The 13,468-nt window shown below is 35.1% G+C and overlaps 1 protein-coding gene across 4 annotated transcripts in view; it reads left to right on the plus strand.

The window, feature by feature from the left end:
* DPYD (dihydropyrimidine dehydrogenase) overlaps positions 1-13,468 on the plus strand; it is an 844,474-nt gene that overhangs the window by 360,287 nt on the left and 470,719 nt on the right. The gene's annotated exons all lie outside the window — the stretch shown is intronic.

The following is a 13,468-nucleotide window of genomic DNA, read 5'->3' on the forward strand; positions in this document are numbered from 1 at the left end:
TAATTTTGGGAAAGATGGCCTGGAATTAAGAAAGACTAGTTAAAGGATTAAAATAATTTTTTCAGTAGTTACCAAGACTAAGTTAGAGGAAGTGGAAATACAGGAGAAAATGAGGAATCAAGATATATTTCTTAAGTAGAATAGTCAGGATTTGGTTATCTGCTTGATAAAGAGATTGGGTGTGGGGTAGCTAGCTGGGAGGTAAACAGGTGTTTATAGTGCTGACAGAACTCACAGATAGAAGAGATCTGAGTAAAATGGTGGTGTGTTGAATTTGGATTTGCTATTGAACAACTGAAGCAGGGGACTAGAACTAAGGAAATAGAGAATGACTGAAAACAGACATTGAGAATTATTACACATCATCTTCCTGTCTTTTCACTACTATACCTTAATGCCTACAGCAGGAGCTATTCATTGATTTAATTAATTAATGAAAGGTTTTATAGCCTATCATTTAAATAACAGCTTCTTAAGAGTGTGATTAAAGAGTATATGTGGCATTGATTCTGGAAATCCAGAAGCCTGTCATATTCCATAATATGAAGAGAAAAAAAGTCAGCTTTTGTTACTGTTGATTTTCTGATGGTAAATATTTTAAGGAGGTTATGACATCAAGGGACAGTTTTATTCCATGGTACTCTGTCTACCACCCGTTCGCTTTTTAATAATACACATGATTCCTCATGTGCTGCCATGTTGTTTTAAAATGCCTGAATAATAACATTGATAGATCCTGTGTACCGATTGCCAAATGATGAAAATGAACTATTTTTGTCTTCTTTGTACAGTGCTTTGCTTTTAATTATATTTTGGGCAAGAAGAATTTTCAGGAACCTAACTGAAACACCATACATGTTTCAAAAATTGTTCTGATTATCAGAAATATTTTTGCTTGGTTGAAAGATTTATCATTTTTCTATTACGAAATACGTTGTGCAGGGTGAGGATGAAGTGGTGGAATCTAGTGTAAGTACTGGCATTTCTGCAGAATAACTATCCAAACTAATGGAATCCTCGCACAGTTTTTCTTTGGAATTATTTTGAAAGGGTGGAGGTGATGAGGAGGGAGGTCAAGCTGATAACAGTGTTGAAAGTGATTGGGAATCAACACCACATCACTTACAACTGCCTTAGATATCCATTTAAAGTACACCATGATATTTCTGTAATTATTTTACTTCCCTCTAATAACTGCATAGGAATAGGTTTGTTTCCCCAGTGAATAGCTCTGCTCAGAGCCTTTCCTTATCTTTATTTTCCAGATTTCACTAGTGGTTGATATCATATGCATTCTTACAGGGAGACAGTGGATAAATCAGTAGTTTTCCATCAAATTAAAGATTACATACAAGAAGTAGAGCAGTGGCATGTAACAAGTTTTGTTAGGGAAAGAAGGTAGAAAATAGAAAAAAAATAATTGTTTCAGAGAACAGAAATCATAAAACATAGCCAATGGTTTTGAACACACAGTGAGTGTAATAGATGTATTTAATGTAATAGATACAGTGAGTGTAATAGATAAACTGAGCTTTATTGACCACAGCCTATAATAGTTTTCTTTTAAAAACTAGTTAGCTTATAGTATAGTAAAAGGCTATTCTGAAACCTAACATGCTGGTGAAATGTTAAACTAAACTAAGCCGTTATGAGATGTAAAATCAAGATGTAAGATTTAATTAAATTATAAAATGATAATATAGAGCATAGTAAGGTTCTTAATGATATGTATTTTGTATTGCAGAGTGAGATTATTATTGTTAATTACTTTGTGTTTGTGTTCTTGACTCAAAGCACAATATAAATAGGACAACATCCCTATCTAAAATACTCTGGTTAAATTAGACATTTGGCCGGGTGTGGTGGCTCACGCCTGTAATCCCAGCACTTTGGGCGGCTGAGGCAGGTGGATCACTTGAGGTCAGGAGTTTGAGACCAGCTGGCCAACATGGTGAAACCCTGTCTCTACTGAAAAAACAAAAATTAGCCAGGTGTAGTGGTGTGTGCCTGTAATCCCAGCTACTTGGGGGGGCTGAGGTAGGAGAATCACTTGAACCCAGGAGGCAGAGGTTGCAGCGAGCCAAGATCATGCCGCTGCACTCTGGCCTGGGCAACAGAGTGAGACTCCATCTCAAAAAAATAAGACATTGACCTGCATATATGCTATTGTATAAATTAGAAAATTACATTGAATCTTATTCAGTATCTACTCCCAAAATATGGAAGCTACTCAATTCAAATGTAATATACTGCCATTGTTAGAGAAGGAAACCAGTATTAATGTTAACATCCATTTGGGGATCCTGCCTAACAGTATGTGGATTAATGCTAACCAGTGCTAATCTTTTTTTCCTCTTTAACAACCACACTTGTTATATTTTATAATTCTAAAGCTCTTTAAAGTGTTTTCAAGACTTACCTGACCATTTTTTCCATACAAGTATGTGAAAGAATGGCAAGCATGTTGCATAGTGTTTGCCAAATATCCAGTGATTTTCCAAGCCCTCCTCAAGGTGTATTTACAATTCGTTTGGTTTAACATGACCCAGTGTTTCTCCCTATATTTGCATACTGTTGCCAAATGAACTTTACATCACCAGTCTCATCACATTACTCTCATACTTTGGAATCTAAAACTATTCTTCCCTGATGGTGGGATTAAAACCAAATGCTTCAATTTAATTTTGACATCCTACTAATCTGCCCTCCTACATACTTGTGGGATGTTACTTCCCATTCTTTCATTCTGTATTTATTATACGTGTTTTGTATTAATTATACAAGATTCTTTTGGGTTCTCTAAAGTTCACAAAAATGAATACGTTGTCCCCATCTGCAGGAGCTTGCAGTCTAATAAAGGAGGAAAGATGCATGCAAATAAAGTTACCTTTAGGTAGAAAGTGACTCAGGAGAAACAGATAAATTGCTGGTGTAACATGCAGGGTAGAGAGATGACTTGCAGCAGCAAGAATTAAAAGGTTTGTGGAGGCAGTGACATTTATAATAGTTGAGGATTGGGTAGGAATTAGGAGAACAGAGACAGGGATTGAAAGCGCATTCCAGTTATAGTAAACAGGCTGGATAAATACATGGGGGAGTTTCTTTGTCTAGATTATAAGGTATATGAGAAATAATAGAGTAAGGGTGGAAAAACATCATTGCTAATTCATGAAATGTTTTTAGTGTTTAGCTATGTGAATTTTATTCCAGAATTGTGGTACTGGAAATCTAAAGAGGCATGTAGATTAAATATGTTTGCTACACACACATAGGGACCATGTAGTTAAATATGCTTCTTTTTGATTCTTGCTCTTCTATTTCACTCTGTATATCTTATATATTCTGAAATATATTGACAGTACCACTGCAGGGTACTTTATTTATATTTTAACCCAAAGATCCAGCACAGTCCTTAACTCAATAAATATTCACCAAATGGATGAATGAGTGAAGAGATGAATAAATGGTTGAATGAAAAGAATGAAGTGACTTATTCTAAATATCCGTACTGAAAATTAACAGTAAAGGCAAAATCATGTGAAAGTGTTGTATTTGTGAGGTGTCATGAAGGCCAGCCAGCCCTCCTTCTGTTCAGGGAATGGTCAGACGCTGGACGCTTTCTCTTTGCATTGAGAATGGTTTCCTAAGACTGGTCATCCTGCTTCTACTCTCACTTGCATATAATCCTACCAGAATGAGCTTCTAAACAGAGATTATTTAATTTCTTTTTTTTTTTTTGTTCTAAACCTACCAATGCTGTCCTATTTTATTGTAATAAACTTCTTACCACAGTTTATAACACACTCCTTGGTTTGGCCCCTGCCTATTTCTCAGACTTCCTCTCTTGTCTCACTTGCTTTCCTTCACCCACTTAAAACCTTCCTTCTACTCCTCACGTGCTATAACTGCATCTCATCCTTAACACCCTTGCCACCGTTCCTGCTTCTTGGAATAATCTGCCTCAAAGTCATCACGTGACTGGTTCATTCTTATCCTTTATGTTTTAGCTCTGATGCCATCTCATCAAAGAGGCACTCTGACCCTCCATAATTGCTGTGATCTAAAGCACCCCTTCTGCTTCTCACATCCCTCATCTTATACTAGTCTCTTTTATGTAACCCTATTCATAACCATTTTCACTATCATATAGTTCACTTACTTATTTACTTTTCATTTTGTATCTTCTGCCAGATGAAATTTACAACACACAGGGATGGGTCTCTTATCTGTGGTTTACTACGGTGCCTACAGCAGGATTTAATACATGAGAGACCAAAAAAAAAATTTTTTTTTTTGCTAATTGAATGAATGAAGGCAAGGTAATGCCTTGCTTTTTGTCTTATTAAAAATTATCAAACACCTAGGAAAAATAGCTTGTATACACTGTCTTATGTCTTTGCCAGATACTTTGTCCATAACTTCAGAATTCTGTTTTTTGCCTTTACTGTTTAACTGCAAGTGTCACCTTTTTATGGTTCATTGACTTCCACGTCATCAATCTATTTACCTACATTATATTTCTTTTGTATTCGATACTTGTTGAATTTACCTCTTTACTTGGCTTGTGTGGCTCAGAAATATTTTGATTCTCATGTAACTCTGAGGAATTATTCTCTAGCTTTAGTTCAGGTTATGCTTGCTGACATTTTAAAAATAAGTGGGTGATTCTGTTGTCACCTGTTTTTGCATTCTTTCTTTGGCAAGTGTACCCAGCCTTGTGATTTATTTGATCCCAAGTTGCAGTGCCCTTATCTGAGGTCTGGGTGTGTATCTCCAAATGCTTCTGTGGATTTTTCAGGCCTTTTCCAAGTACATATGTAGTTGATTTCTAGTGAGATTTAAATCCTAAGGGTTTGACCTTGGTAACTTATCTCAGTCTCACATTCTTCAACTATAAAATTGAGATATACCTATATTGAGAGGATCCAAAGAGATAGTATATACAATGCCTAGCCCAGAACCAGCTACATGCTGATGAAAGAAAGCGCTCAATAAATGTTTTCCATTATTATCAATTTTATCCCCATTAGATATAGCCTTTGCCAATGTTGATATTTCTTGAGTGCATGGTAATACAGCTAGTTCTCTATATAAAGAAACTATACTTTTGAATTGCACATTTACTTATGTACTAAAATTTTTAAACAAAATTCTACTGTGTGTTTTAAGTTTGCATTGAAGTGTGCCTACTGACGATTGACAAGGAAAAAAAAAGCCATAAGATGGATATCAAAAAATAACATTAATGAGCTGCTAAAGCTAAAATTACAGGAACTTATGAAATTGGTTAAACATAAAAACCATTAAACTGTTTACTGAAGCTTCACAGATATACTGCAGCTAATGAGCATTTCTGCTATTTAAATAAGCCCAAATTGAACACACATTACATGGATACATAATTAGTCATGGCAGTCAGACACACATAGACTTACTTTTAAAGCTCTATTTAGGGAATCTTTTCCATTTGATTTATTTTGTTAATTAAAATATTTTTCAGTGTTCACTTATATTTTAATAATATTGTTTTCACAAGTAGTATAATTTACTACTGGTTTCCTATTCGTTTTTATTTTTCTGTTAAATGCAGCAAATGGGAATTTTATATGAAACATTTTTCTTAACCCCTTTCAGTAATTGTTTATATCATTTGATGACATAATTCAGCATTTAAAAAATTTTGTTTGCTGAGAAGTATACAAAAAATATTTCAATACCCTATTTTTTCACTGTCTCATAATTATCAAGAAATATTAAGCACCCAAATGTGCGTAGAATTATAATGATTATAGTCCAAACCAGATTAAAGGATGATCTATTCCTTCAAGCAGTTTGCAGTCTTAAAGAGATGGTATCATTGAATATAAATAAGCAAATCAAAGTACAGCATTTGGGAATCCAACAGAGAATTTGAAAACAATTCCCATATATTTACTTCAAGGACACTGACCTCCTGGAGGAGATCTCTTCCAGGTAAAATGAAATCCAATGTTCAAGGAGTTCAGCATCTTAAATAGATAGAATTATTTCAGAGACATAAGCAGATCAAGGTGAAGTGCTTGGACTATTTTATTTCTGAATTGGTTTGTTGGTCAGTTTAGGAAGTGGAAATGAAACTTCGAATAGAATACAAATAACACAAAAGGAGTTGCTATAGGCTATTATTGACATCCATCTTTTCCATTCAACTTGGGGAGCCTAAGTTTATCCTGAACAGGGTGAGGGAGAAGATCACAACTGTACTTTACCCTGACTGAATTCTACTAGCATATTCAAACTGAAAATTATCTAACCATAGCAGTAGGAAAATCAAACAGTTAAATTGATCAAAAGAAATTCACTATGTGCCCATTCTTCCCTAGTCAGTATGTTTGTTAGTGTAGAAACAGTTTTCCTCCACACGATGAATACTTTTCCTCCACCCTCTAATTGTGAAAATAAGACCTACAAGAAAAATAACTAAGACAGAATAATATGAATGCTAAATAAATGGAATGGACAAATACTACATTTTTTGACCAAAAAACATATATTAGATCCCGCTTATATGCCAATTATATGCTAGATGCTGGGGGGAAGTTGCTGACTTAAATAAGTTATCTGAACTTAGGAGCAGTAGAGGTCAAACAAATAATTGAAATAAAGTCACATAGTGCCTAGTGTAACAGAAAGTCGTTAGTGGTTAATTCACCAGAAAGGGGGGAAAAAAAGGTTTCGTTGGAAAGGATGCTCTCAAGGCTGAATCTGTGAAGCTAGCCAAGACTAGAATTCTTTGCTGTTCCTGTCTTCATTTTAGTTATTCCCATGATCCCCAATGCTGAATTTTAAGAGACTGTGGTGAGTCTATTTATTCTGGCTTTCTCTTGCCCCCACACCCAAAGTCAGAAGCAGCAGGACTTTGGAGACAGAAATAATTGGATTCAAATACTGCCTCTGCCACCTCTTGGCTTTATTGAGGATGATAATATCCACCTTCAAGGGTTCTTTTGTGATCTAATAAGATATTCTATGGAAATATCCAGCAGTATGCCTGCCATGTACTAGAGATCTGTAAGTGCTGATTGATTATTTTTTCTAACATTCGTCTTTAGTTGACAGTGATGTTAATGGAATGTAAGAAGTAACCAGGATAAAATTTTCATTGGATGGACTGGCACAACATGTTAACTGACTGGATGTTGAGATATTTGGAAACAAGATTCAAGGATTATACTGAGATTTGTAAGCTCTATTTTTAGTTTTGAAGAAAGGAATGGGGCCAGATGCGATGGCTCATGCCTGTAATTCCAGCACTTTGGGAGGCCAAGACTGTGAATCACTTGAGGTCAGGAGTTTGAGACCAGCCTGGCCAATCTGCTGAAACCCCATCTCTACTAAAAATAGAAAAATTAGCTGAGCGTGGTGATAAGCACCTGTAATCCCAGCTACTTGGGAGGCTGAAGCACGAGAATCACTTGAACCTGGTAGGTGGAGGTTACAGTGAGTGGAGGTCACGCCACTGCATTCCAGACTGGGCGACAGAGTGAGACTCCTCAAAAAAAAAAAAAAGAAAAGAAAAGAAAAGAAAAAGGGAATAGAAAAAAGCAGCAACGACGATTAAAAACGCATCATGAGGACAGGTGGAAAGCAGAAAGTATGATGTCACGAAAGCCAGGCAAAAAGACTTTCATGAGGAGGAAGTTGTTATCTGTTGAATTTTGCTGAGAAATCAAGGAGCACAACAAGGGGGAGGCACACTAGGTGCCTGTCCAAAACGTTGCCTTTGCATGACCCTGAAAGTAAGGACCTCCTTAAATTTTGTTCTTTGTCTGCCTCACTCACCTCACCCTATTTCAGGCTCTGAAGCAAGATGATCACTGAGAAGAATCACTGGACTTGGCAACCTGGGACCAATTAATCATATCAGTGAAAAGAGTTTTAGTGAAGCTTTGGAGGCAAATGCAGATGTGGAATGGTTTTAAATTGGGAGGTACTACTGTACATGTATGTACCTACATATGGGAAACCTCTAATTTGTAGAGAGTGGCTGGTAATAGAGAAGAGAGTGGATATAGTGTAAGGGGCAAAATTCCTACCAGGTCAGAGGAGAGGATTCTTGGGCCCATGTGGAGAGACTGGCTTCTGATAGGAGGGAGAGTTCCTTAGTGGTATTAAAAAGGAAGAGAGAGAGTGAAGATATAGATCCAGTAGGTTTGTAGCTTTGCTGATGGGAAGACAAGAGAGTTCCCATGTGATAGCTTTTATATTCTCTGTGAATTGTGGGACAAGGCATTCTCCTGACAGTGGGGGGCAAGAGAAAGAGTCGAGTCTGTAGAAGGTTTGAGGAGTGAAGCAAAGGTAAGACATGTTCACAATGAGTGGAGGAGGTGAAAGAGTAAGGTCACCAATAATAAATCATGAGATGGGAAGGCCCAGAGGAAGCTTGTGAACTGAGTTTTGGATGTGATGATTTGGAAGGGACATTAGAGCATACAGGTTATAATCTTAAACAGGCATCCAGAAGTCCCAGAATAAAAGGAAGAACTCAAGGGAGAGTTTGAGGCCATCTTTATAGAGATGAAATTGAAGGCCCTAAATGACTATGATTTCTGACAGAGAAAGTGCAGTGGACTGAATATTTGAGAGCTGAGAAGAGGAAAATGAAGAGGTGAGGAGGGGCTAGAGCCCAAGAAGGACAGTTTAAAGATAAGCAGAGCCAGGGTAGAGGAGCATTCTGCAAATCAAAGAAGATCAAAATTAATGCCATTCAACTGTTGGATGCTACAGAAAGGCAAAAGAGCTGAAGACTAAGGTCACAGAATTTGGTGACCATAGAGACCATACTTTCATTCGAGGAATAATTTGGTGGTGAGACAAGTAAGCAGTCCAAGTATATGACTGAGAAATTGGGTAAAGGAAGATATAAGAATGGCAGTGAGAAAAGATAACCATGTCAAAAAGTTTTTTTCAAATTGGAGAGGAGAGGAGAAAATAGCACATGCAATATACTAAAAAAATAGGAGACAGTATTTGAGGACCTGGAGGAGCAGGAAGGTGCAGAATCAAGGTTACCTGCTGAGAGACTGGCAGAAGGAAAACGATGAATCTTCATTGTGGAGAGCATACTGATTAAAGTACTGAGAAGTGGAAGGGAGATGTGAAGACAAAGCTCAAGCCATCCAGACTTGATATTCTTAGTTGGAGGCATTCTCTGGTTCTGGCCCTTCCTTACCCCAGGTTATTCTATTTAAACAGAACTCTGATATCCTGGCCTTGTAATTAGAATTTATTTTGATCTTGCTGAGATTTTGCTTTCAGCGCTGAATTACTGAGATTACTGCCTCAGCTCACCTTTTAGTTTCATTGTGATTTGGTTCTAGTGGGTAATAGGTTATGTAAAATTAAACAACAAGGACATAGACGAATTCATCTATGTTTTTGAGGTATCATTTTATTGTAAATGTTGAAAGTTTTTATTCCCCCCATTGTTTTATAACACATCAAACTCTCCAAAGAATACTAATAATCCTTCTTCATTATGATATCTGTTGTATTGTTTTATTGTTTATGGAGAATTAATTTATATTTGTGTACTAAAATATAACATTCCTGACATCTTTTTATAAAAACTGAGAAATATACTTGTCATATGCTTGTGGGTTTCTCTTTTACATATATGACAGCACAGCTACATCAGTTTAATTGACCTTGGCAATCTGCATCTGCTAGTGATGTGTCCCTGAGGGACGGTTTCTGCAATTTTAAGCTGTGGCTTATTGAAGAACTTGTGTGTCATAATACCATTAAGTCTGTATAAAAAATCATTTCATGCATAGCATTAAATTGACTAAAAGTTCCAATTTAAAATTGTTTCTTGTTATAAAGCTACCTCAGAGTGTCTTTGTTTTTTAAATAAGCTCATTTGAACATAGTAGTAATTAAAGCAGAAAATTAACATAAATCTTGAATGTTTGGTATGAATTAAGGACGTTTTCATTCTTTATAAAGACTGCATAAAATTCCAGGCACCATATCATTTAACAAATTTCTCTTCCAATTGCAGAATAATATAGACTGTGAATAAGCATGTTTTGGGATTCTTTTTCAAGTTCTTTTTCTGTTCAACTATGGAGCTCCTGGGACATATGCCACAGTCTCCATCAAGATGCAATCTCATGGAAATCTGAGAAAACTGTGCATGAACATAACAGAAAATCCCCCCCATTTTATAAACAAGAAAGGAATAATACAATCCTTCTATTAATATTCATTTAACACTTCAGAGGAAATGGCAAGCAGTTATTTGGTTTGCAAATGTAAATATACATTTTTCATCCACTTATGCTTTCACTCCTTTCAAGCTGGGTAAAGACAGAACAGAAGATTTGCTTCTGAGTTTTATTTTTATTGTATTCCAAGTTAAATGTATCAGCAGAGATGTAAAAGAGCTCTGAGGAGTTCATAGAAGAACAGTTACAACGATGAGGATGATAGTCTTCCTCATAAGGAGCAACTAAATAAATGAATTCCTTTCTGAGAAATTATGAATAACATGCCCGTGGATTTTTTCACTGAATCCTTGATTTGAGTTCTAAGCTTAAAAAAAGATTAAATAATTAAAATAATGGCTATATTTTAAAAGAATTGTTGAAATTAGGAAGGTGTTTAGCTCCATAATCAGATTTAACAAAGTTTCAGTAAATTCATATATAATATGAATCAAAAAATTCATATTATATATGAATATTACGTGTGCTTAAATAGAGTCTACTGTATGTATAAGGAAATGATCCTAACCATTTGATGTTCCAGTTGTGATATAGTCATTCTTGGTGCTTAGGGCTACTGAAAGAAAACATTTCTGACCCACTGTAGCATTGCTTATGTTTATAAATGTTGTCCATGTTCTACTTTCTTAGTGATCTTTTTGTAGATATTTGATGAGCCAAATATTGGGTATTAAAATATATACAGATGGTCTCTATTTTGATTGATGTTAGTAACCTCATAACCAGCTGTGTGATCTCTCAGCTTTTTCTTTTTATTTCTGGAATGAAATTAGGAACATGTTAAACTTGAAGGTCTCCAAAATGAGCAGGAGGAAATTTGGTAGTTAATTTTCAAAAGGATACTGAGATGATTTTTAATATAAAAGACAATCCTTTTTCTATCTTAGAATAGAGTATCAAAGAATTGTTTGATTTTTAATGAGGTTAGCTGGATATTACAAATGGTAAAATTATTAAAACAGTTGATATTCAGATTTAAGACTTCACAGGATAAATAAATCAAATATTAAGGAAAGAAAGCTTATTTTTAAAAGTATACGTAAGTATTGTGAATGTTTAGGGATACATAATAACACAATTCATATACAATAGAAATGCCCATGAGCAGAAGAGTGCTTTTGAATTCACAAATAAATGCCCCTAGGGTGGCTTATGATGTTGGTGCTAAATATTTTAAGAAATGTAAAGTTACTTATTAAACTCAGAGTAACATTTCCTGACTACTTATTGACTGAGTTTGTGACAGGTGGAGTGTTAAAGTGAATTGTTCTATGTACATTTTTTGCATCCTAAAATATGGTAAAGCACATTCTTCAAGAACTTCAATTTAATTTGTGAAGCATTTATTCAGCACCTCCTGTGTACAATTCACTGTGCTCAAGTGAAGATTCAAATTTTATGAGGCCTGAAGCATATACAATTTGAGAGCTCTTCTTTAAGAAAAGAAAAATTCATAGATTTGAAATTAGGCAAGGGCTTTGAAACAGTCCCATGCAAGTGAGGGACCCTACTTAAGCTTCAGTAACTTCGCGATATAGTTATCTCTTCACATCTAGGGGGGCTTGGTTCCAGGATCCCCCATGGATACCAAAATCCATCTATGCTCTTAAGTCTGTTATAGAAAATAGTATATTATTTGCATATAATCTACACATATCCTCCCATATACTTTAAATCATCTTTGGATTACTTATGGTATATCTAATACAATGTAAATGCTGTATATATAGTTGATATACTATATTGTTTAGGGAATAATGGAAAGAAAAAAGTATGTACATGTTCAGTACAGACATAAACATTCTGTTTTTTTCCCAAATATTTTCAATGCACAGTTGATTGAATCCTCAGATGTGGAACCCACAGATATGGAGGGCCGACTGTAAACATGTCTTTGACTCTAATTGATGTTGTGGGACTCAGAGATAACTAAGGAATTATTCCTACCCTGCTCAAGCATAGAATGAGATCTGTACTTAAATTTCAAGGATATTCCTGTGAAACATGAGATAAATGTAAAAAAAAAAATGCTTTGAACTCCTAGTGATAAAATTTTGAATTTTTATCTTTTTATTAATTGTCTTTATTTCAGATCTCTTGTAGGCCAAAGTTTTGGAAACATAAGGTCATTTCTGATAGAACAGAATTCATTTTTACCCCTTGCTGGTATTTATAAAGCTCATTACATATATCATTCAATGATGATGTGTTACAGTTGCCATTATTAAAATAGGTTGAATTGATGAGCCATACTCACTATTGACTTTCTTGCAACTCAAGTAACTGTCAACAGATGGTAGTGATGATCCGTTATGCAATGGGGAACAAATGATAAAGGTCTCTTTTCATGTGACCTTTAAAAACATTAGAAAAATTTCCTTAAAATGCCATTCTGCTTTGAAAATAATTACATGAATATTTAATTTTCCTCTCAATGAAAGATGAAAAAACAAATAGAAACAGTAGAAGATTTTAAAATAAAAACCTGAGTATGATAGCATTGACCCATCTACTCATTCATTCATTCATCCATCAATCCAATTGAGTGTCCTCTGCTTCAAGAACTGTAGTGTGCTCTGTAGAACACAGGCAAGCAGTGTGGACAAATTCCTGTTCTCATGGAAACTACGATCTTGTGGGAAAAACACAACAGTAACCCCTCAATAATTTTCTACAACTCTAACATTCTTTAAGTAGAAAGCTACAAATATATACCAATGTTTATTTTATTTCTATGTTTTTTTCCTCTATTTTACTCAGAAGAAACTGGTTTTAGGTGTCAAAAATAACGTTTTTTATATTTGGCTATTTTGTGTTATACTTGATTCATAAATCAATTCAACAACTAACTTTTCTGTTCCAAAATCTCCCAAGTTCTCTTCCTTTAGTTTAAGTTGTTACTAATATTTTCTCTTTGAAGTTGGAGTAAAGAATAAGGCCCTTAGTCTGTCTGAGATGCTGTGCTTAAAAATTATGACATTACCTGGAGAGAACATTTTATCCTAAACACTGGCTTACTCAGTTTACTCCGTCAAATAGGGTGTTGTCCACCTTTCTTCATTTCTTCTCTTGCTCAACCCTTTCTCTAAATTGCATCCATTGATCTCTTCCAAATGTCAGGATTTTTTTCTTAAAGAAACAAAACCTCATTCCTCTTCCATGACTCTTTTAGATTCATTAGAATGCAGCATATTTAGCAA

Source organism: Pongo pygmaeus, chromosome 1, assembly GCF_028885625.2.
Source record: "Pongo pygmaeus isolate AG05252 chromosome 1, NHGRI_mPonPyg2-v2.0_pri, whole genome shotgun sequence".
NCBI classification, from domain to species: domain Eukaryota; kingdom Metazoa; phylum Chordata; class Mammalia; order Primates; family Hominidae; genus Pongo; species Pongo pygmaeus.